General features: G+C 36.6%; 1 pseudogene; it reads left to right on the top strand.

Moving 5' to 3' along the window:
* The first annotated feature begins 382 nt into the window (after nucleotides 1-382).
* LOC143402197 (septin-7 pseudogene) lies at nucleotides 383-26,279 on the top strand (annotated as a pseudogene).
* Nucleotides 26,280-27,032: the final 753 nt, after the last annotated feature.

Here is a 27,032-nt window from a genome sequence, read left to right as displayed (position 1 = left end):
ACTTTGAAACCTGTAGTTTCACTAGACACACCCACAGAGCTCTCCAGTAGGGCCTCAAACAAGTTACTTCCCCTCTCCCTGATAAACAGAGTGAAGCCCCTGGCAGGCTGTTCTTGCCTGATAAGAGGGAAAGACAAGAAGAATAGGATGTAGACCACCAGACCAGATGTTTCTGACCCTAGGGTAAATGATGTCACTGGGAAATCCAGTAACTGATAAGAATTAAAAGGGGATCTAAGAAACCCCAAATTTAGTATAAATGATAGAGCAAATAAACAGGCATTCAGCCAGCCGAAACAAGGATTCACTTGAGGTGGAGAGCCTGATGAGGACCTGACATTCTATCACTTGTCATTGTTTCCTGAGCCTCTGCATGATCCTCATGGCTCTCAGACTCTACTGCCTCATCTGGATCTTGGTGAGAGCTGCAACTTCTCCCTATAAACCTCTCCTCAACTGGCCATCCAATCCATGCCAGGAAAAGCCTTCCTTGATTCCAGACCTGGTCATCAGGTCTGAGTGAGTGTGCCTCCGCTGGACATAAAGCCTAAGGCTTAAGACTTTTGAATTTAGTGTGCAGAGGGAATGTCTATCATTAGCCTATCATAATTAAGTGTGTTTTGCAGTGCTTAGAATTAATCTAGAATTGTTTGCTGTGAATTAATTAATCTAGAATTGTTTGCTATGAATTTATTATGTCTATTTAGTGCCTAGCATTAAGGATTGTCATTTTCTTGCTTAAGAACCTATAGAGTGAAATTCTATTGAGTAATTTGTGTGAATAAAGCATTGAAAGGGGCATTGAAAGGGACATTATTTCTCCCCTTGACTGCATATGTCACAATTTTGCCCCTTCACAACACCAATCCACCTTAGACCATTTTTATAGCAGTTTCCAAAATAACACAAGATATAAATAATTAAATGTCAACAGGAAAGTTTCCAGTATTATATGCAGATCATTAAAATATTGTATGCATCCTGAAGTTTTGCTAGTCAGTCACTTTAGCATACTCTCCTCAAAGTGTGCCAAATAAATATGGTAAAGCTTACTATTCACCTTGGTTGGGGAAACAGACCTCAAATTCCAGAGCTGATCTTCCTGTCTGGCTGCTAAGGTCCCTAACTAAACACCCTGGTTGATAACATGCCCAAGTGCATGCTGGAAATGGCCCAGGGATTTTCTGGAGCTCTCTCTTTTATAGTGATCTGTGAATGTTTGGATCCATAGTATAGTGGAGTTGATCCCAGCGGTCCATTTTAAACAGACACACCTTATTTATTTATTTGTTTGTTTGTTTGTTTGTTTGTTTGTTTGTTTGTTTATATAGAGCACTCTTAGGTCCACAGCAAAATTGATCCCCCACCCCAGAGTGGTAAATTTGCTAAAGAGGATGAACCTAAATCCACGCATCATTGTCAGCCACAGTTCTGGAAAGCTTTTTGTGCTTTTAGTATTAAGTGGGAGATTTTCCAGCCCACTAGAGATTCCCTTCTGGTTTTCTAGTGGGATTAGCATTCATGTATATTTTAAAACATCTTCTGTTTCAAGGATTGTGGATGGCAAAGCTTCACATGCTTGCATACCATCTTGCAACAGAATTTTTCCATCAGGTTTTTAATTCAGTAAATGTGAGCCTCTCCCCTTCCACACCAATCTCAGCACAGAGGACTGCACTATATACACTTTAAAAGTGTTGCAAACACAATATATGTCCTTGTAACAAAGTGAAGAAATCCAGACTTACAGAAAGTAAAGCATGAAATGTGCCTCTCCTTTCTCCCCCAGACACCCATGTGTACATTAACATATGTATTTGTAGAAACATCTACAAACATCTATAATATTTTCAGAAAAATGAAACCAAAGTATTTGCAAAGGAAGTGTTGGCGGAAAATAAAATCAACCCTGGACACAAAAACAACTCCAATAGCAAGTAAGATCCCTTATGACACATCACTTAAATAGTTTTTACTTTTCCCTGGCAACAAATGATTTTACAGAGAATGATTATGATCTACTGTGACCCTAAAAAAATAAAGTAATAATAATAGTAGTTACTATTATTATTTTATTATTATTATTATTTAAAGAAAATATGTATGTATAATCAATGAACAATCAAAAAGACAGGCTCTATACATTTGTACTAAAGAAGAAAATGTAACATCAACAAAATTCCCACAATTAGCCTCTTGGATTGAGACATTTAAAATAAAAATATGTATGTGCATAAATACACACATTCATGTGGGTGGGTTTGCATGGACTATAGTTTATTTTGTAGTCATTTTTGACACCAGCTTCCCATTTGAATCTGTTTCCCTCATTTGTTGATAAGTTCCAATACTCCAGGAGAATAGGTGGCCAGGATCTGCTTTGGTTGGGCAGTTAGTTCCCTGGGCCCCAAACAGTGACTGACACAGTAAATGACTTTCTGAGTTAACCTTACTGATCTGAACCTTCTACGATGATCTTTTAAAAATAGGTTTGTTGAATTCAATGTAGCATGTCATTGTCAGACTCTGAGATACTGTTGGGTGGTCTTCCTTCATTCCAGCTTTGTTTCCATAGTCCTAATTTATTTGTTACTTGCTTCTCTTTTGGTTCACAATGATACACAACTTTTAATTTGTTAGATCACAAAATACTTTTTCTAGTAATACTAAATGCAACATAATGATAGATGCAAAATGTTTCTTAAAGATATTGTAGAATAATTGCTATAATTTTCTATTTTTGGTGTGAAGGCACAAAACCATTCTTTAATTTTGTAATACAGGACCAAGATTTGACCCAGAAAATAGACACTTTTGTACTAATGTATACATTGTCCATGTCAAATCGAGTCTCATTTTATCAATGGATATGGAAAAATAATCTAGATTAATACAATCCATCTAAAAATAGAATAATAGCTGATGGATTGCCCAAAAGAAATTTTGTATTAGGGTTTTTTTAAAAAACTTACAAAAACAATTTTGGGGAAGATCTTAGTATTACTAAGACTATGTTCTTAAAACTCACAGCATATACAGTGACATAAAATAATAGAAATTTGCCCTGTGCAGTGGCATATACCTGTAATCCCAGTGACTCCTGAGGCTAAGGCAGGAGGTTAGTAAGTTCAAAGCCAGCCTCAGAAAATTTGTGAGGCCTTAAGCAATTGAAGGAAATCCTGTCTCAAATAAAAAGTGAGGGGCTGGGGGTCTTTGCATGTGTCTCAGAGATTAAGCACCATCTGGGTTCAATCCCTGGTACCAGAATCATAATAGTTATACAAGACATTTATTCTTCTAGCTCATAATTTTTTTTATACTAGGGATTGAACCCAGAAATATTTTACCACTAATCTATCTCCTCAGTCCTTTTTTCAATTTTTAGTTTGAGGCAGGGTCTCACCAACTTGTTGAGGGTGGCTACAAACTTGCAATCTTCTTACCTTAGCCTCCCAAATTGGTGGGATTGAAGGCATGTACCACCATGCCCACCTAGTTCCTAAGATTTTTAAAAGCAGGGATTTTCATGTAACTCAAATTTTATACATAATAGTTATTTAAATATAATTTTTTATTTTGGAATAATTTTAGAATCCCAGAAAAGTTGGAAGAATAGTTCAAGGAACCCCCATATTCTCCCAATGCAATTTCCCCTGATGGTCACATCTTATATTGCCATGATACCTTTGCCAAATCTAAGACACCAACATTAATTCATTGTTATTAACTAATCTTCTGACTTCATTTGGACATCACTAGTTTTTCCATAAATGTCAACATAAGTCTTTTAAAAGTCATCAGCAGAAAAGAGTGATTTAGTTTTTTAGTGAAAACACAAATGATAATCTTTTTTACTTAGTTCTAATCAGTTATGTGTTACAGTAGAATGCTCTTCAATTCATTGTAAATGATTTGTTTGCTTCTCTGGTTATACAGGAAGTAGAGTCACACCATTTGTGCAATCATACATGTACACAGGGTAATGATGTCCATCTCATTCCACCATTTTTTCTACCCCCTTATTCCCTATGCCCTCCCCTATTCCCCATCCAAAATTTCTCCACTTATCCCATGCCTCCTCCCACCCCACATTGTGGATTCACCTCCACTTATCAGAAAACATTCAGCCCCTGATTTGGGGGCATTGGCTTATTTCACTTAGCATGATATACTCTAACTCCATCCATTTACTTACAAATGCCAAAATTTAATTCTCTTTTAATGCTGAGGAATATTCCATTGTGTATATGTACCACAGTTTATTTATCTATTCATATATTGAAGGGCATCTGTTCAGCAATTGTGAATGGAGCTGCTACAAACATTGATGTGGCTGCATCACTGTAGTATGCTGTTTTTAAGACCTTTGACTGAGGAGTGGGATAGCTGTGTCAAATGGTGGTTCCATTCCCAGCTTTCCAATGAATCTCCATATTGCTTTCCATATTGGCTGCACCAATTTGGAGTCCCACCAGCAAGTATGAGTGTGCCTTTTCACACACATTCTCACCAACACTTATTGCTGCTTGATTCTTGATAACTGTCATTCTGACTGGAGTGAGATGAATTCTTTAGGGTAGTTTTGACTTGCATTTTTCTAATTACTAGAGATGTTGAATTTTTTATATATATTTGCTGATCAACTGTATATATTTTTCTGAGAAGTGTGTATTCAGTTCCTTAGCCCATTTATTGATTGGGGTATTAGTGGGGTTATTTTTGTTGTTGTTGTTTTGTTTTTGTTTTTTGGTATTAAGTTTTTTGGTTTTTTTTACTTATTGGAGATTGATGCTTCAACTGATGTACATGTGGCAAAATTTGCTCCCAAAATGTAGCCTCTATTTTCAGGAAAAAAGTAAACCCAAATCATTATCATGATGCACTAGGCCCCGACTTCATTAACAAGTCTCCTAAAACACAAGAAATAAAATCAGGTATCAATAAATGAGATGGATACAAACTAAAAAGCGCTTTTTTGTTCCTATGAGGCAGAGGGTCTCTAATCTAATTCCTAGGTCTTTGATACACTTTAAAATTAAAACCCTATCTCTTACCATGCATGAAACTCAACTAATTTTGCTACATGTGGATTTCTAGTTTTCCCAGCACCATTTGTTGAAGAGGCTATCTTTTCTCCAATGTATGTTTTTGGTGCCAATATGAGATAACTATATTTATATGGGTTTCTCTCTCTGTCTTGCATTTTGTACCATTGGTATACATGTCTATTTTTATGCCACACCATGCCATTTTGTGGGGACAAGTGCATGGAGTACTGCATACATGGCATATGTTAAAGGGCGTCTGAATGGCAAACCACCACCACCCCCCACCCCATGCTAGGCATGTGAGTGGCAAACCGCTTATCCCCTAGGCACAGCACTGGGTGTGAGGCTGCATGTCGTAATCTCTGCACTTGCTCCACAGCCCGCTCCTCTATTGGTCGCTGCAGGGACAATTAGCCAGAAATTGCATTGGTGGCTGCCTGTAATCTGCTTAGCTACTGCCTGAGTATATATACATGGTAACTGCCCAATAAAATCAGACCTGCTTTCGGCTTGGTCTCCGGAGGTCTTGATTAGCAACTCCGCAGCCACACTCTTCTCTATCCTATTCTATGGACCTCCTTGCTGAACAAGAGAGAGCCCATGCACCATTTTGGTTACTATAGCTTTCTGGTACACTTTAAGTTCTGGTAAGGTGATGCCTCCTGTTTCACTTTTCTTGCTAAGGATTGTTTGGCTATTCTGGGTCTCTTATTTTCCAACTGGATTTCATGATTGCTTTTTCTATTTCTATAAGGAATGATGTTGGGATTTTAACTGGAATCACATTGAATCTGTATAGTGCTTTGGGTAGTATGGTCATTTGACTGTATTAATTCTGCCAATCCAAGAACATGGGAGATCATTCCATTTTCTAAGGTCTTCTATTTCTTCCTTTAGTGTTGTGTAGTTTTTATTATAGAGGACTTTCACTTCTTTTGTGAAGTTGATTCCCAAGTACTTTATTATTATTTCCTTTGAGGCTATTGTGAATGTGTAAGTTTTCCTAATATTTCTTTCAGAGGATTCATCACCGATGTACAGCAATTCATTTGATTTATGGATATTGATTTTGTATCCTGCTACTTTGCTGAATTCATTTATTAATTTTATGGGTTTTCTGGTTGAATTTTTTTAATCCTGTAAGTATAGAATCATGTCATTGGCAAATAATAATAGTCTGAGTTTTTCTTTTTCTATTTGGATACATTTATTTTCCTTGTCTGTTAAATTGTTCTAACTAGAGTTTCAAGGACTAATTGTAATAGAAGTGCTGAAAACAAGTAGTGACTTGTTCTAGTTTTTAGAGACAATGCTTCCAATGTTTCTCCATTTAGAATGATATTTGCTTTGGGTTTAGCATAGATAGCTTTTACAATGTTGAGGTATGTTCCCACTAACCCTAGTTTTTCTAGGGTTTTGAACATGAACTTGCACTGTATTTTGTCAAATTCTTTCTCTGTATCAATTGATATAATCATATGATTCTTATCTTTAAGTCTATTGATGTGATGAATTATGTTTATTGATATCCATGTGTTGAACCAATCTTGCATCCCTGGAATAAACCCCACTTGATCATGGTGGAGTGTCTTTTAAATTTTTTTTTGTATTTGATTTGACAAAATTTTATTGAGAATTTTTGCATCAATGTTCATCAGGGATATTGCTCTGAAATTTTCTTTTTTTGAGGTGTCTGTCTGGTTTTGGTATCAGAATGATATGAGCTTCATAGAATGAGTTTGGAAGGTTTTCCTCCTTTTCTATTTCATGAAATAACTTCAGGAGTATTGGGATTAATTCCTCTCTGAAGGTCTTATAGAACTCAGGTGAGAATCCATCTAGTCCTGGGCTTTTCTTCATTGGTAGTCTTTTGATGACATCTTCTATCTCCTTTCTTGAAATTGATCTGTTTAATTGTGTATGTTCTCCTGGGTAAATCATATGCCTCTATTAATTTGTCACTGTTTTTTTAAGAGAGAGGGAAAGAGAGAGAGAGAGAGAGAGAGAGAGAGAGAGAGAGAGAGAGAGAGAGAGAATTTTAATATTTATTTTTTAGTTTTCAGCGGACACAACATCTTTGTTTGTATGTGGTGCTGAGTATCCAACCCAGGCTGCATGCATGCCAGGTGAGCGCTCTACCGCTTGAGCCACATCCCCAGCCCAAATTTGTCACTGTTTTCAGGATCTTCTATTTTACTGAAGTCTAAATTTTCAAAGTGGTTTCTCATTGTCTTCTTTATTTCAATAGTGTTAGTTGTAATATTTGCTTTTTCATTATGAATTTTATTAATTTGAGTTTCGTCTCCCCTTTTCTTTAGGGTGGCTAAGGGTTTGTCATTTTATTTATATTTTCAAAGAACAAGCTTTTTGTTTTGTCAATTTGTTCAATTGTTTCTCTTGTTTCAATTTCATTGATTTCAGCCCTGATTTTAGTTATTTCCTGTCTTCTACTAATATTGGTGTTGGTTTGCTCTTCTTTTTCTAGGGCTTTCAAATGTAATATCAGGTTGTTTATTTGTTGACTTTTTATTCTTTCAATGAATAAGCTTAATATGATGAACTTTCCTCAGAGCACTGCCTTCTTTATTTCCCAGAGACTTTTATGTTATATTGGCATTCTCATTAACATCTAAGAATTTTTTTATCTCCTTCCTTATGTCTTCTGTTATCCATGTGTCACTCAATACTGTATTGTTTAGTCTCCAGGTGTTGAAGTAACTTTTATTTTTTTCTTTTATCATTGATTTCTGATTTTATTTCATTAAGATCAGATAGAATGCAGGTTAGTATCTCTATGTTCTGCATTTGCTTAGACTTGTGTTGTCACATAACATATGATCTATTTTAGAGAAGTATCCATGTGGTGCTCATTGATGGATGGAATAATATATATATATATATATATATTATATATATATATATACACACACACACACACACACACACACACACATACATGTTAAGACTAAATTATTGATTGTCAATTATTGAGTTCTAGATTTTCTTTGCTTATACTTTGGAAGATCTATCCAGTTGTGAGTGAAGTATGTTAATATCTCCCAGTATTATCCTGCTGTGGTCTATTTGATTCTTAAAATTGAGAAGGGTTTGTTTGATATACATAGATGCCCCATTGTTTGGGGCATAGATATTTACAATTTTTATATTTTATTAATATATGATTCTCTTAAGTAGCATGAAAATGACCTTCTTTATTCCTCTGACTAACTTTGGTTTGAAGTCTACATTATTTGCTATGAGAATGGAAACCCCTGCTTGTTTACATGGTCCATTTGAAGGGTATGCTTTTTTCATCCTTTCACCTTCAGTCTGTGGATGTCTTTTCTTGTAAGGTGAGTCTCTTGAAGGCAGCATATTGTTGAGTCTTTTTTTAAATACAATATTCCAGTCTATGTTTTTTAATTGATGAGCTTAGGTGATTAACATTCAGGGTTTTTATTGAGATATGTGTTGTATTCCTGGTCATTGATTTATTTTTGGTTTTTCACTTGACTTGGTTTCTTCTTTCATTGGCCTTTTTTTAGTATAGTTCCTCCCTCTGCAGATTTTCATTCCTGTTTATCATTTCCCTTTTATGCAATATTTTCCCAAGAATGTTCTGTAGTGCAGGCTTTCTCGCTGTAAATTCTTTTAACTTTTCTTTATCATTTTTTATTTCATCATCAAATATGAAGCCCAGTTCTGCTGGGCATAAGATTCTTGGTTAGCATCCATTTTCTTACAGAGCTTGGTATATGTTGTTCCAGGATTGCCTGGATTTGAGGATCTTGATGGAATCAACCTGATCTTTTCTTAAAATTGGGAGCCATCTCACCACAAAGCCATGAAAAGATAATTTTGGCTTTACTATAAATTACTGCAAATTCTGAACCTGCTTGGAATGCCTGCCTGTGCCTTGAACTCACCCATGCCTGGCTCTCTGACCAGACAGCAGCCCTCTCGGAAACTTTAGTGATGCCTCACAAATCTTGGCCTTCCCTGGCCAGATAACAACCCTTTCTGAGGCTCTAATGACCTTCATCAATTCTGATGTCGGGGCCAGCAAAAATGTAAACTACCATTTGTGTTATGCTTGTCAGAGCTTTGTTATCTGTAACCCCCCTTTGTGTAACTTTCTAGGCTATAAAGCTTGGCTGCAAGAAAGCTGCTGCAGCTGTCTTGTTCCCATGGTTTTGGGTGGCAGAGGCAGCCCAGCCAGTCAAAATAATAAGCTTGCTTTAATTTGATTTTAATTGGAGTCAGTGGTCTTTTCTTGTGTCCTGGTCTAACAGATCTGAGTTAAAATACCTGCTCAGATATAAATTGGTCTCCCCCTATATGTAATCTGATTTTACTCTCTTACAGTCTTGTACAGATCTATCCTGATTCTGTATGCTAGGCATTTTCATTATAATGTGCCATGGTGTAGATATGTTGTAATTTTGTGCAGTTGGTGTCCTGTGCTCGTCTTGTATTTGATTTTCCAATTCATTCTTCATGTTTCGAAAATTTTCTGATATTATTTTGATGATGAAATTGTGCGTGCGTTACTTTGGTTTGAATATGTGTACCTTTCTATATCCTGGTAAGTCTTAGATTTGATCTTTGGATATTATCCCATTATTCTTGAATGTTTTGTTCATGGTTTTTTACCATCTTCACTGTGTGATCAACTTTATTTCAAGGTTGTACATTTTGTCTTCCTTGTCTGAGTTCTGTCTTCCTAGTGATCTAGTCTGTTGGTGATTCTTTCTATAGAGTTTTTTTTATTGGGTTTATTGTTTCCTTCATTTAAAGAATTTCTGAGTTTTTTTTTTCAGAATCTCTCTTTCTTGAAATAATCTTTTGCTACTTGTATTTGATCTCTTATCTCTCTGTTGGAGTAATCAATTTTTGCCTGCATTTTTCTCTCTTAGGTCATTGTTTAATTTGCAGGTCATTTAATTATGTACATTCTGAACCTCTTTCTAACATGTCATCTTCTTTGCTATCAATGAATTCTATTATTATAGTACCTTGGTTTGTTTGAGGGAAATTTCTCCCTTGTTATTTCATATTTCTATGTGTCTTCCTCTCTTCCCTTGCAGCTATGAGTTATCATAGATTCTACCCTATAATCTTGTAGTGTCCCTTCAGGTTGCCAATACTTCATCTTTAAAGTGAGATCAATGTTTTTACAGCACCCAGTGCTGTAGGGCATGATGTAACATGTGGGGCATGTTGCATCAGAAAAGAGGAAACCTAACTTGCTACCCACATTACTGTCAGTTCTGGGCCCACATGTGGCTAAGTTAGCTCCTGGCGATCAGCCAGAAAAATCTGACCATCTCTAAGATAGGCTTAGAACACTTCCGTTCGTGCTTGTAGGATGGGTATACACATGAACTCCCCCACCCTGCTGACCTTTATCCTGATTGGCTCCTGTACATTATATTAGCTGTGTGTGTTTTCTCAATAAACTGAGCTCCTACTTTGACTGATCTCCCTGATGAGTTTGATTGTCCTCTGGGAGGGAGTGGAAGGGAGGGCTGGGTGCAGGCAGTCGGTTGAACTTTTTCTTTTTTTGGCTCATCCTGGTCAGAGCATGTGCTCCCCAATCTCTCCCACAGGTCGGGAGGGAAGGAGGGGGCTAAAACCCCCGACACAATGCAACCAATATGCAGCCATAGATTAATTAGCTTCTATTAATAATTAATTTTGGTGTCCAGTCTATGTGACAAAACTGTATTTCCTTTAAAACCATATTTTATATTAAAAAGGGAAAATCAAAGGAAAGGTATTTCATAAAGAATAGTGAATATATAGCAGTAATTATGACAGTAGTATGAGAACCAATTTAAGTTTAGGAAATACTGGTGTAGTTGAGAATCCTTGAACTCAGGTGCCACCACTGCTATGGTATGTGACTTTAGTAACTCTGAATTTCTCTGTGATGCTATGCTCAGATTTGAAATAACATTAGTCTCTGTTTTGTCAGTAACAGGTAATATTATGTTAAGCAAATTATGAAAAATACAAAAAATCAATATACTGTAAATAGAGATACTAATGATAATATATGCCATATCTTAAAATTTTACTGATAAGGAATTCATTTTAGACAATCTTGTGAGAAACTAACAACTGGCACCAAGTAAATTCTCAGTAAATGTCAGCAAGTGTTCTTAAAGCTCATACTACCTTTCTGTGCTCTCTTATAAAATTCATATAATAAAGTATTTGATGACTTTCCATTGGGGAGAAATACAAGAGGAAACAAGGCACACACTAAACACATGCTCAAACCAGCTTTTACATCAGACCAACTCTCAAGATAATCCATTGATTCAGAATTGTTTGGGTTTGAATGAAATAAGAATTTTGTTCATTAGGTTGGAACTAAGTGAACCTACTAAATGTCTCACCAGCTTCCGTTTCTTAATACTTTACAAGGAGAATTCATTCAACATGTTTTACAGAGGGTGCAGATAAACCCCACTCAAGCCCTAGAGAACCTCTAGGAATATTCATTTTTCTATTAACATAGGAGATGTAAAAGATGAAGGGTAGTGTTTCTCTTGGGACTGAGCAATTATTTTTCTTATTTCTCGGTGGAATCTTTACCATTTATGTCCTCTTAAGGCAGTGTATTAGCTTGGTTGCTCTTATATCATTGACAAGGCACTGCTTGATATCCAGAGGGAAAGTCAATATGGGGCTACCTTAAGTAGCCTAATATGTATGAAACAGATATCTGCTAGGGAGGAGGGAGACAGAGGAAATGTTTTAAGAAGTGATCACTAAAATGTCCAAATTTGATAAAAAGTACATACTATTGATCCAAAAACCTCAACAACCCCCAAACACAAAAGACATGAAGAAATATACTCCAAGGTACATCATAATCCAATTGTTCAAATCCAAAAGGTCAAAGTGACTCAGTAATGCAAGACTGGTTGAATGTTGGGAAATTAAGCAATATAATTCATATTATTACCAATTTGGAAGAAAATATGATCATTTGGAAGATACAGAAATAATACTTGACAAAACTGTACATCCATTCCTGTTTAAAAACCTCATTATTGGTTTGGGGTTGTAGCTCAGGGGAAGAGTGCTTACCTTGCATGAGTTAGGCACTGGGTTCAATCCTCAGCACCACCTTATAAATACAGAAAGAAAGAACTGAAAAGTTATTTTTAACAATCCACATTAAATTAGAAATAGAAGGAAACTTCATCAATCTGATAAAGAACATATATGAAAACATATTAGTTAACATCATAAATAACGATGAAAGACTATGTGCTGTGCTTTGGGTTCTACCCAGTGCAATAGAGCAGGAAATGGGGACAAAGTCATTCAAATTGGAAATTAAGACGAAAATGTGTCTATATTAGCTAGAGATAAAATTGTATATGTAGGAAATCCAATTTAATCTATTTTGAAAAGCTACTATTAAGTTACTTTAGCAAGTCAACAAGGTTAAAATACAATATATATATATATGATATTCCCAGCAACACATAATCAGAAAATCAGATAAAAAAAACATCATTTATAACAACATCAAAGGCAGGATATCCTTGGGAAAAAACCTGAGAAATGATGTGGAATATCAATACATAACTACAAAATATCTTTGTGAAAAAAATTAAAGAACATGCTACAAAATGGAGAAAATGTCTGGTTTATGGGTTTGAAGTTTAAATATTGTTAAGACAGCTGCTCTGTTCACTTTCAAGTTTAGATTCAACACAACAGCTACAACAACCCCATCAGGCATTTTTACATATGGACAAGCTGAATCTCAAATATTCAGGGAAAATGAAAGGATCAAAAACAGCCTAAACAACTTTGACAAAAATATCTTCAGAGGGATCCAATTGTGGCAGCACCACCTGTAATTCCATCAGCACAATGCATGAACAAAAATATCTAATAAATTCAGTGAAATTATAAAAGAAGGGGACTGAGACCCAATATGTGCCCCACTTTGGAGCACCACACTCCTCCCTCTGGGTGCATATCCTGCTCTATTGTTTGCTTTCTTTGAATAAATCTCCTTGCTTTCCTAAGTAATTCTCAATTGGTTCATCTTCTGATGTATCCTGAAATTTCTTTCCATGGTATAAGTCCAGAGCCTGTCTGAGCTGAGTTGAAGTCTCCTCCCTTCTGGGGACATCCTCAGGGCTCATCCTGTGACCGTTGCATGATTTCTATAAGTATGTGAGTTTAATGATGCAAAGAGGAGTGGGAAAAGGGACTTTAAAAAATGAATGTGTTGTGTGTAGTGAATATCTTCATTATCTTGATGGTGGTGATGTTTTACTGGAGAATACAATGTCAAAATTCATTGAATTGTAATTCAAGCATTATACCTTAATAAAAATGTAACAATGTGTTTTAAAAATTAGAGGAGGAGATGAAAAAATAAATGAAACTCTGCCGCAGTCTGGCTGGGCACAAATCATGAGCCACTGAAGCAGGAACAAACTTTATTTTTGAACTGCAAGAAAAAACCTCACACACGCTCCCGGGGAATTCTCCGGAATTACACGTGGCTCCTCCAGGAACCCACAGCTGGAAATATATCTCCCGGAAAAACCCTCCTTCTGCACTTCCTAAGCCAATGGGAACTCTCGGGGAATCCTCGGAAATCCCCACGAGAACTCCAAAGTAGTTCGAGAACTCAAAAGTAGCCGCAGAGGCAGATAGTAATGCCTCGCCTGTCAATCAATACTGTTGGCAAAATGCCAGGGGCCCTACGGACTCGGCCATGGCTCTCAGCAAAACTCAGTTATAAGTTTTGCATTCTCTAGATCTAGATCTTTTTTTTTTTTTTTTTTTTTTTTTTTTTTTTTTGCCAAATCCACTTTGGAAAGTGTGTCCCCTGAAATGAATGTGGTCTGAGGGGAACATGGTCTAGCTTGGTAAATTTTTAGAAGATGTGGTGGAAGTCATTGTCACAGATCATTTGAATTTGACTTCCCATTCCAGAATCCAGATGATGATGTCAGGCCATATTTTGGTGGAAAGGTCCCATTTTCAATATACTCATTTCAAGATACATTTGAAGATTTTTCAGAGAAGCAAAAGGGTGGCCTGGAAAGCAGAAGCCCTGATACCACTGGTTTTTCCTTTGCTTTCAGGGGATAAGCAGCATTTGGAGGTGGATTTCCTTGCTTTGATACAGGCTTTACTTCAACTTTTTCTAAAAGTAAATGACAGAAAATCACCACAAAGAAAATGTTCTAGAATTGTAAATAAAGTTAGAGAAGATGTTCAAAATCCTAAAGATCAATGGTAGAGAGTAGCTGCTGTGATTGGATAACAAGTAATTCAATGCATGCATTGATAGAATATGAAACTATCACATGCACCATTTGAAGATTAAGGTAAATATTTTGAAGGTGTTTTTACAGGACACTGGCTTCCTGAGAAGCTGTGGCAGTCTCAGAGACCTCCCCAGATTAGCATTTTCCCTCAGGGAACCTGTTTCAGGAGCCTGCAAGCTTTGTGGTCCCCTTAATTCACATCCTGAAATCTGAATAAAAGGCCTTTCATTTGCACTTTGCACTGGGCCTCATAGATGACACAGCCATTCCTGGAGCTAGGTGCAGGTTTGCAACTATAGGAGATCATGCTCAGCAAACTAGAACAAGAAGAGGACTACCTCATGAAAGAATTCCCCACGCAAAGACACTTCGCTGGGAGAATTCCAATTTTATTGCAAAAAGCTGTGTGCTTATATAGAACTAAGGGGGAGATAATAGGGCTTAGATAAGTGCCAGACAATCCATTTATTGGCAAGTTCTTCCAGATATCAGCTTTGAAGCTCAGGAATTAGTTCTCATTGGAGCTAAGGTTTCCCGCCAGCGAGGTTTGAAATTGGCGCCGGTGGGAGAGTTCACACGGGCGGGAACTTTTCGCGCCACTACAGAGAAGAAGAAGGTAGGAAGAAGAGGTCCTTAGACGCCATGTTGGGGTTTTTTTCTCTGGGGTATGGCTGCCGTTTATACTTTTCCCAACACCTCAACCTAATAAAAGACATCTACAAAAAACAAAGCAAAAGAAAACAAAAACCCACAACTACAATACTTAATGGGGAAAGGCTGAATAGTTTCACTCTATAATCATGACCAAAGCAAGGATTTCTGTTCTCATAACTTCTATTCAGTACTGAGCTAGAAGTTTTAATTAATGCAACGAAGCAAGAAAAGTCAATTAAAGGCATCCAATTGTGCAGCAAAAGCTAAAGTTTCATTTATTCATGGACAACATGACCATCTATGTAGAAATTCTAAGAAATATGAAAAAAAACTACCGAAACTAATATATAACAAAATTTTTAGTATGTGAAATTATCAATTATATATCTATACATGGACACTGAATTGATAGACCCAACCTGATCTTTTCTTAAAATTGGGAGCCATCTCGCCACAAAAACATGAAAAGATAATTTTGGCTTTACTATAAACTACTGCAAATTCTAAACTTGCTTGGAATGCCTGCCCGTGCCTTGAACTCACCCATGCCTGGCTCTCTGACCAGATAGCAGCCCTCTCTGAAACTTTAGTGACACCTCATAAATATTGGCCTTCCCTGGCCAGACAAAAGACCCTCTCTGAGACTCTAATGGTCCTCAAGAATTCTGATGTTGGGGCCAGCAAAAAATGTAAACTACCATTAGTGTGCTGCTTGTCAGAGATCTGTTATCTGTAACCCCCCTCATGTGTAACTTTCTGGGCTATAAAGCTGGGCTGCAGGAAAGTTGGGGTTGTTATCTTGTTCCCGCCATTTTGGGAGGGAGAGGCAGCCTGGCAGGTCAAAATAATAAGCTTGCTTTAATTTGATTTTTAATTGGAGTCAGTGGTCTTTTCTTACATCCTGGTATAACAAATAACTAGAAGTTGAAAATATTTTTCAAAAAATCACTTTCTATAGAATTAGCATGAAGTACTTAAAAATAAAATTGTTGAAATATATGTAAAACCTGCACACTGAAAACTACAATCATAGCTCAGAGAATGGATATACACTAAAATAAAAGATGAGTACTTACTTATTGATCAGAAGATTCAATATTGTTAATTTTTCAATTCTCCCTAAGTTAATCTTTTGATGAATGCAATTCCAATCAAAATCTCAGCAGCCTTCTTTATAGAAATCTAGAAGCTCATTCTTTAATTAGCATGAAAATTCAAAGGACCTAGGATAATACTATTTAAGCAAACTTAGAAAATAAGTTAAAACTAGAAAGTTTAAAACTATCTTTTTTAAGGCATATTAAAGCTCCAGTAATCAAGAAGGTGTGGTATTGAAATTAAGGAGATATACAGATACCTACAAATGTGTCTATATTGTGTAGACATGTGGAACACAATAGAGAATCTAGATATAGAATCCACACATGTACAATGAATCACTTTAAAACACATGTGCCAAGGCAAGTTCTTGGAAAAAGTGCAATCTCTTCAACAGGTAGCCATGGGACAACTGGACACAAATATTCAAAAATGTGAATCTCAATGTTTATTCCTTTTATGCAATTTAATATCAAAAATTTACTACAAAAGAAAGCACAGATCCAAATGTTAGAGCTAAAAAAATTCATGGTTTTCAAAATGAAATACAAGAAAAAAGATCTGAATAACATTGAATTTGTCAAAGATATTTTTAACATGACATAAAAAACAAAAGGATCAAATTATAAGTAAAAGCACAATACATTGGGTTTCATTAAAAGAAATGAAAACAAAACAAACACTCTTTGCTTTTTGAAAGCAAGCCTAAGGCCAGGGCGAAATACTTGTAAAACATATATTTTTTGCAAAGGAAGTTTTTCCTAATATATAAAACATATTTCAAAGTAGAAAGATAAATACCCAAAATTCATGAAGTGCAGGAAAAGATGTGAACAGGCCCTAAAACAAGGAAATGACAAACACACTAAAAATGTTCAATACCATTAGTCATTAAAACCAATGATTAAAATGAAGGATTGATCACACAGCTGGTGGAAATGTAAACTAGTGCACTACTTTGGAAAGCAATTTCCTAAAATGATAAAAATAGCCAGGCATGGTGGCACACACCTGTAATCCCAGTGGCTTGGGAGGCTGAGACAAGAGGATTGAGAGTTCAAAGCCAGCCTCAGCAAAAAGCGAGGCACTAAGCAACTCAGTGAGACCATGTCTCTAAATAAAATATAAAATAGGGCTGGAGATGTGGCTCAGTGGTCAAGTGCCCCTGAGTTCAATCCCCAGTACCAAATAAATAAATAAAAATAAAAATAATAAAATGTTAAAAATATACCTGCCATAGGACGCAGCCATTAACTTTTAGCTATTTACTAGAAAGGAAAGCATATACCTACACAAAGATTTGTAGACAATAGTTCATAAGTTTTACTTATAACAGCAAAACATTGAACAGAATTTATCAATAAGTGAATGAATCTCAATCAGCAGACAAAGGAGTAAACAAACTGGTATATCCATGCAGCAGAATAGTCCATTATTGACACACTCAATTACAAGGATGAATCTCAAACTAAAGTATCTTTGTCCATTTTCTGTCACTATATCATGGTGACACACATTGGGTAATTAGTAAACAATACAAGTCTACTTGGCTCACAGTCCTGGGAGTAGGAGGCCCAAGAGCATGCTGCTGGCTTCTGGTGAGGGTCTTCATGCTGCATCCTAATATGACTAAGGGCAAGTGAGCACAGGAACAGAAAGGATCCTGAATTTACCCTTTTATCAGGAGCCTGCTCCTACACCAATAGCATATATCCATATCAATAGTTCTCATCCAAGGTAATTTTGTCCCCAAACCCTAGGGGACTTTTGGCAGTTCCTGGACACATTCTTGGTTGTCATTATTGGGAGCATATGTGCCACTTACACCTAGTGGGTGGAGATCACAATTTTGCTACAAATCAACCACACATTAGACTCTGCCTATAACAAAAAGTGATCTGACTCGAAGTGCCAATAGTGCTATGACTTAAAAACCCAGTGTTCTAGACAAGCAGAACTGTTGAAGCCTCTTCTCCCGAGAATTCTTGCTTCTACCTTGTGTACCTCCTGACACCCTGCTGACCCTCTAAGTCCCCTATCAGAGGCCTGCTCCATTTGCATCTTGACTTATTGAGAGTTATCCTCATTCACATACTCCACCCTTAGTTGCTTTATCTGGCACCTCCTTTAACACTTATAATATACTTCTTTGAGATACCTTTGGTGTTCCTGTCTGAAAGTTGCAGAGACTGACCATAAGCTCCTTGAGGACAGAACCACGTCTTATTCATCTTGGTATTTTTCAGATCCTGGTAATTTGATGAAAATATGAAGCATACCATGAAAAGTGCTATAATAACCTTTGTTCTTTGGTTCATTCTGATCAGGAGAGTTCTCCCAGGAGACAGTATTGAGCATAGCTGTTATTAGTGAATTTTCTCTCTGACATAAAGTATTTCAATTACAATGTGTAAGTGTTTAATTTTTTTTTTTTTGTAAAAGATTAAGGACCACAACTAAACTACAGAGCATAGCAATGTGCCCTAGAGATTACTTGAGCCTGCATTTTATGCCTACATCTGTTGGTAATAAATAGCATTGCCCAGCTGGGAATTGTAGGCCCCTGGCATCAAGTACATTATGATGATTGTGAAATAGTCTCTATGTATCTGAAAGGGTCGCCCTCTCATGGATTAAGAAAAGCTAACACCTAGGACAGTTGGAAGCCTGCATTTACATAATTGTGGCCTCTATAGATTCTTACAGTTCCAAGAATTATACTCATCACACTGTCTGGGAGTTTTCTTCTTTCAGAAACTTCAAACTCTTTCATGAAAGTCTTAGCAGAGATTAAAGAGAGGGGGGAGTGAAAGGTCAAGCCCGTGGTCGGAAACCTCCCAACAATGCCTTGCCCCTTCCCAATTACTGTCTCACAAATGACACTTCCCCCCCAAGCTAGACACCTGTGTCACCTTTTGACTTCCACATCTGAAGACTCCCAGGTATCTCAACCTCCACCCATAATCACCCCATAACAAGAGATCCCATTTTCTCTATTGGACATATGATAACAACCCCACACTTTGCTAACAGTTCACAGTATTTAATTTTAATCTGACCAGTTTGCTCTTTTTTTAAAAAATTTGTTCTAATTAGTTATACATGACAGTAAAATGCATTCTGACACATCATACATAAATGGAGCATAACTTCTCATTCTTTTGTCTATACATGATGTAGGATCACACTGGTCATGTAATCATTTATGCACAGTATTAGTGTCCAATTCATTCTATTATCCTTCCTACCCCCACCATCACCCCTCTCCTCCCTTCAAGTTCCTCTGCCTAATTCAAAGTACCTCTATTATTCTCCAGTCCCCCCCCCTTTTGTGAATTATCATCTGCATATCAGAGAAAACATTCAGCCTTTGAGTTTTGGGGGTTGGCTTATTTACTTAGCATATTTCTCCAGTTCCATCCATTTACCCAGAGATGGCCATAATTTCATTCTTCTTTAAGGCTGAGTAATATTTTATATATGCCCATGTTTACACCATTATCTTTATCCATTCATCTGTTGAAGGGCACCTAAGTTGGTTCCATAATTTAGCTACTATGAATTGAGCTGCTATAAACATTGATGTTGCTATATCACTGTACTATGCTGATTTTACGTCATTTTGGCATAAACTAAGGAGTGGGATAATTGGGTCAAATAGTGGTTCCATTCCAAGTTTTCTGAAGAATTTCCATACTGCTTTCCATACTGGTTGCACAAATATTCAGTCCCACCAACAATGTATGAGTGTACCTTTTTCCCCACATCCTCGCCAACATATTTTTTCCTCTCAGAAATTATTTATTAAAGGTCTAGGTTTTGCTAGGCCACTGGACACAACTATAAATAAGACAGACTTGTTCCTGTCTTTGTGGTGCTCAAGTCTTCTACTGGGAAAGACAAGACACAAAAGTAAACAAATGAAATTATTGCAAATCATGATAAAATTAGGAAAGAAGCACACCATGGCCAGGGGTAGAAGATATCAGGGGGACACTTCTGTTATATGGGGTGGTTCTTCATCTCTGCAGAAATGATACATGAGCTGAGACCAGTGGGGCAAGGATTCAGCCACTTAAAAAGCAGGAAGACTAGAGTTCTGGGGAGAAGAAATGGTGCATGTAAAGTCCAAAAGCCTGGAAACCAGAGAAGACCAGTGTGGCTGGAGGGCAATGAGCAAGGAAGGGTGGCCTCACAGGAAAGGCAAGGTTAATGTGGATCCAAATGGCACTCAACTGTTTTAAGCCACCATGTTAGGTGCTAGGGATACCATAGAAAATACCACAGATTAGGTGACTTCAACAAAAGAAATGTATATTAGCCAGTTCTGGAGACTAGAAGTCCAAGATCAAGGGGTCAGCAGCATTAGTCTTCTGAGGCCTGTCTCCTTGGATTGCAGAGGGCTGCTTCTCAGCATTTTCACATGAACTATTCCCAGGCTTGAACATCCCTCATGTCTCTCTGTATATCCCAATTCCCCCTGATAATTACACCAGTTCTATAGAATTAGGGCCCACTCAAGCTCTCTTTGACCTGGGCATGGTGGCACATGCCTGAAATCCCAGCGATATGGCAGCCTGAGGCAGGAGAATTGCAAGTTCAAGGCCAATCTCAGGAACTTAGCAACATCCTCTCTCAAAATTAGAAAATTAAATTTAAAAGGATAGAAAAAAACTCTTTTTGATCTTAATCACTTCTTTAAAGGGCTTCTCTCCAAATACAGTCACATTCTGAGATTATAGGAGTTAAGGCTTCAATATATGGATTTTGGTAGGACATGGTTCAGTTTATAAAAAAGCCTTAAAGTATTTTCACTCTTTTTAAGAGAGAAAGCCTTTTTTTTTGAAACTTTTAATTTGTTCTAATTAGTTACAAATGACCAGAGAATGCATTTTGACACATCATACATAAATGGAGAATAACTTCTCATTCTTCTGTGTTGCCATAATGTAGGATCACACCTGTTGTGTAATCATATATGCTCATATGGAAATGTCTGATTCATTTAACTACCCGCACCTACCCCCATGCCCACTCCCCTCCCTTCAGTCCCCAGTTTAATCCATCTTATGGTGAATTAGCATTTACATACCAGAGAAAACATTCAGCCTTTGGTTTTTTGGAATTGGTTTACATCCCTTAGCATGATATCCTCCAGCTCCATCCATTTACCTGCAAATGCCATTTCATTGTTCTTTAAGTCTAAGTAATATTCCATTGTGTATATATTCATTATGTTTACCCATTCATCTGTTGAAAGCCACCTAGATTGGTTGCATAGTTTATCTACTATGAATTGAGCTGCTATAAACAATGGCTGTGTTGCTGTCTTATGGTGATTTTCAGTTTTTTATGTATAAACCAAAGAGTAGAATAGCTGGGTCATACGGTGGTTCCATTCCAAGTTTTCTGAGGAATATCTTCCTGTTTTCCATAATGGTTGCACCGGTTTGTAGTCCCACCAACAATGTATGAGTGTACCTTTTTCCACATCCTTCCCAACATTTATTGTTGCTTATATTCTTGATAACTCCCATTCTGAATGCAGTGAAATAAAATCTTAAAGTAGTTTTGATTTGCATTTCTCTAATTGCTAGAGATGCTTAACATTTTTTCATATATTTGTTGATCAGTTGTATTTCTTCTTCTGTGAAGTGTCTATTCAGTTTCTTATACCATTTATTGATTGGGTTATTTTATTATTATTGGTGTTAAGTGTTTTGAGTTTTTTTATATATCCTGAAGGTTAATGTGGGCTGAGCATGTGGCTCAGTGGGGCACTTGAGGTCAAAACAAAAACCCTGGTAACAGAACAAAACAAATAAAAAAAAAAATGTAGAAACCCAGATTCTGGTTTTACATCCAATGGATTAAATTTTTATTTTTGAAAACCCTGCAAATAATTTCTCTTAATTATAGCCAGCATAATTACAAGTACATTTCCTTTTAGGACATTGGTCCTTCACAAACCTTCAACCTGCTTAGACTATCTGCAACTTGTTTAAATCTTTAGCTTTTGAGTTTTTGGCCTATCTTTCTTCCCATTTTGAAAGAATCCAGTCATTTTACTTTAGGACAAACATCATACAAAATCTTTCCTCATTCAAAAACACTCTCTAAAAGACATATTCTAATCCTTATAACTTTGTTTGTATCTTTTCTCACCTCAATTTTTTGTTTAAAATAAACAAAAAATTTTTTTGTCTCTTTTAAAATGTACAGGTTGAAACAAACCATATGAATTTTTAAAATTTAGACAAATTATTTCTTTTTTAAAAAAAATACTACACTCTGCAATATTTTCATCAAAATGCAGCTTAAAATCTTTCTCCTTTTCTCTTTCTTTCTGTATAGAATTGCACATGTTAATTAGAACATTAACTCTTAAAAGCCTTTTTTTTTTGTACCTGAGATTGAACCCAGAGGCAGTCAACCTGTGAGCCACATATAGCAGTCGTTTATATTTTATTTAGAGACAGGGTCTCAATAAGTTGCTGAGGTCCTTGCTAAATTGCTGAAGCTGGCTTTGAACTTGCAATCCTCCTGCCTCAGTTTCCCTAGCCACTTGGATTACAGGTGGGTGCCACTGCAACTGGCAAAGTCTTATTTTTAAGTAAAGATCCAGGGAAGAGTTATTTTTCTATATATTAACAGTTTATAAAAATACATTTAATAGATAGATACTTGGTATTTAGAGAGCTTAGACTTCTTGAATTTATATTTAGCAATCGATTTATCAGTATTTTGTAAATGATTCAGATGTTTTATCTCCATCTATATAAACATTTCCCTTCTTATATTTACTAATTTGCCCATTTTTAGATTACTCATGAAAACCAACATATAAGACCAGCATAGTTAACACCTTATTTCTTTGTCAAACCTAAAAGTTGATGTTGTATTTTAAACATAGAAAGCAATGGACATTGTGTCTTGAACACCTAAAAGATAAAGATTGTACTGAATGGCCAGGAACATGAGCAAAAAAATAATAATAATATAAATAATAATAAGGTTAGCAGTTTTAGACTTTTTATGTATTTATGTATTTATTTTTGTGGGTGGGTACCAAGGAGTGAACTCATGGGCACTCAGTCACTTAGTCACATCCTCAGCCCTATTTTTTATTTTATTAGGGACAGGGTCTCACTAAGTTTTGCTGACTCACTTTTGCTGAGGCTAGCTTTGAATTCACAATCCTCCTGCCTCATTCTCCCCAGCCTCTGGGATTACAGGTGTGAGCCACTGCTCCTGGCTAATTTTAGACATTCTGAATTTTATTTTACCGACAAATTTAAATTAGCTCCTTTGTGAGATATCTACTTACATTAAATTTTATTTATGAGACAGAATAATATCGTAATATGTACTTATTAATTTGTAAAATGAGAGTTGAATACAAATTACATTCACAAAAAATTGAACCAAGCTAAGGTCATATGTTTATATGACTGTTGTCATTTGCATCAGAAATGTCCCCCAAAAGCTCACATGTTGAAGGCTTGGTCCCCAGTGCAGCAATGTCCAGAGGTCAGGTTTGGGGAAGTGATGTACTCATAGTCATTCTGACTTTATCAGTGGATTAGTGCATTTGATGGATTAATGACATGAATGAACTACTGGGAGGAGTTACACACTATAGGAAGGTTGGGGGGGGGGGCTGGAGGGGGATGTGCCTTTGGAAACTACTTCTTATCCCTGACCCTCCCACCCCCTTCTCTCTTTCTTGGCTGCCATGAGCTGAGCATCTTTCCTCTGCCATGCGTTTCTAACATAATGTTTCTGCTTTGGAGCAAGCCAACCACGAACTGATATCTCTGAAACCATATGCCAGAATAAATTCTTCTTCCTCTTTTGGATATATTGATCATAACAATAACAAATTAATAAAATAACTAAACATTATGATTTTTTTTGTTTGCACACCATATCTAAGCTTTGAGTCAAAATTTCCAATGAGACAGCTTATACATAAAAAACATTTCTAGTCTAGTCTCTATTTTTTTCAGTCTCAAATAAGGTAAAGAGTTAATTCTTTGATTGCATTTTGCAAGTGGGCTGAGATTAAAAATCAAAACCCAAAAAACCTCCAAGCAACACAAATAACTTCCTATCTTAGTATAAACAGAAAGCCAAAGAGATAAATATAGGTAGATAGCTATAAAGCCAAAAGCTTTTACATGTTATGCTTAAGATTGCAGTTTAGAAATCATTTTAAACCTCAAGTGGTGGACCACATTTGTAACCCCCACAACTCAGGAGGCTGAAGCCAGAGGATCATAAGTTGGAGGTCAGTTTGGGCAACTTAGTGAGAGACCTTGTCTCAAATAAAAAAATTTAAAAACCTGAGGATGTAGCTCAGTGGTAAAGCACCATTGGGTTTAATCCCCAGTTACACACACACACACACACACGCACACACACACACAAATAATTTTGAAGGGCACATAGAAATGTTTCAACTTAGGCATGCTGGTCAAACAAGAGTATCACTTAAGTGTGCATAACACAAAAATAAATTTATGATAAGAAGGGCCATAAAATAGAAGGTGAGCTCAATATAAAATAATTCTGGAAAAAAATCTGTCAAAAACAAAACAGCTGGGTATATCCTAGCCCTAGGAATTCCAGGGGCAATTAACTTGGGTGAATGCTCGATTAGGATGTGTTCAGTGTTATCTCCAGAACTCATTTTGTGAGAGGGCTCTTGGGTGCTGGAGCAAGAGTCGGTGAAATAACAGAACTTTCACTGCCGCCATCAAATACATCTCTTAGCCCCTATCAAAAACACAGATCCAAACTAATAGATAAAAACCCATAAAAAAAACCCACCCTCATACCCCACCGAATATTCCCTCCATGTCTCCAGGATTTTCACAGAGAAAGGAAATAAAGTAAGCATTAGAGATACTGTTGAAGGAACATACAAAGGGACCCCACTATCCACAACTGGGGAGTAGCTCAAATGAAGAATCTTGAAGGCTATGTGGGATTTGCCAATCTCCCAAATCAAGTTTACGGAAACTCAGAGAAGAGAGGGCTTGAATTCACATGTGGTAGTAGGTGAATCTGGACTGGGAAAATCAACATGAATCAACTCATTATTCCTCACAGATTTGTATTCTCCAGAGTATCCAGACTGCTGGTGGAACAATCCAAAGTTTTAATCAAAGTAGGTGGTGCTCAGTTGCTGCTCACAATAGTTGATACCCTAGGGCTAGGAGATGCTGTGGACAGTAGTCACTGCTGGCAACCTGTTATTGGTGACATTGATAGTAAATATGAGGATTACCTAATTGCAGAATGTTAGTGAACAGACATCAGATGGCTGATAACAGAAGTACAATATGGTTACACTTCCTTGCTCCTTCAAAACTGGATTCTGAGTTTATGAAGTGTTTGCATGAAAAAGTGAATAGCATTCCACTTACTGCCAAAGCAGACACACTTCCACTGAGGAATGCCAAAAGTTTAAAAAACAGATAATGAAAGAAATTCAGGAACATAAAATCAAAACATATGAATTTCCAGAAGCAGATGATGATGAAGAAAATAAGTGGTTAAAAAGATAAAGGACCATTTACTTCTTGTGTGGGAGGCAGTAATACTATTATTGAAGTTAATGGCAAAAGGGTCAGAAGGAGGCAGCATATCCTTGGGGTGTGGCTGAAGTTGAAAACGGTGAGCATTTTGATCTTACAATACTAAGAAATATGTTGATAAGAACATAGATGCAGGACTTGAAAAATGTTACTAATAATGTACACAATGAAAACGACAGAAGCAGAAAACTTGCAGCTGGAACTTACAATGGAGTTGATAATAGCAAGAATAAAGGGCAGCTTATGAAGAGCTCTCTGGCACAAAGGGAAGGAGAAAGGAGGGAGTGTGTAGCCAAGATGAAGAAGGTGGAAATGGATATGGAGCAGGTGTTTGAGATGAAAGTCAAGGAAAAGTTTAAAAACTGAAGGACTTTGAAGCCGAGGTGTAGTGACGCCATGAGCCAATGAAAAAGAATTTGGAAGCCCAACATAAGGAACTAGAGAGGAAATGATGTCAGTTTGTGAAGGAGAAAGCAAACTGGGAAGCTCAAGAATGTACTTTAGAGCAACATAACTCCTCAGGGACCTTGGAAAGGAACAAGAAAGGGAAGATCTTTTAAACTCTCTATTGACCTCCTGTTATGTGTTAGTTGCCAATAGGCCAGCTTGAACATCAGTGTTTGTGGGCTCCATTTGACCAATTTGTACCACTTTTATCCAGAATGATGGATTTAACAGCAGACAAAAATTTGTTGTTGTTGTTGTTGTTGTTGTTGTTGTTATTGTTGATGGAGATTAAGATGGCTTGAATTGGATAGTGGATTGTGTACTTAGAAAGTTACAGTAACTTTCTATATTTTCTTTTCCTTTTGAAATTTTTTATTCAAAAGATCTTTTCAATGTAATTCAATAGAACATTGTACTGTTGTATAATCATGCTCTGGTGGTCTAATTGTTTACAGGATATTTCAAAATAAAGGGACTCCAGAAGGTTTTTATCAAGGATAAATTGCCATAGAATGATGCAAACTATGCTTCTCTAGGATAATTATAATACAGTACCGTTCATTGCAGCCTATACAATAATGTAATTTAGTCTTAACACAGTTGACCCTAATTTTTGACACTTCCATTATTTAAAAATACACATGGGCTACATCATGGGAACAAATTTTTACTCCTCACACTTCAGATAGAGCCCTAATATCCAGAGTATACAAAGAACTCAAAAAATTAAACAATAAGAAAACAAATAACCCAATCAACAAATGGGCCAAAGACCTGAACAGACACTTCTCAGAGGAGGACATACAATCAATCAACAAGTACATGAAAAAATGCTCACCATCTCTAGCAGTCAGAGAAATGCAAAT

The sequence above is a fragment of the Callospermophilus lateralis genome, chromosome 6 (assembly GCF_048772815.1).
Source record: "Callospermophilus lateralis isolate mCalLat2 chromosome 6, mCalLat2.hap1, whole genome shotgun sequence".
Taxonomy (NCBI): domain Eukaryota; kingdom Metazoa; phylum Chordata; class Mammalia; order Rodentia; family Sciuridae; genus Callospermophilus; species Callospermophilus lateralis.
This window is presented reverse-complemented; position numbering and strand designations above follow the sequence as displayed.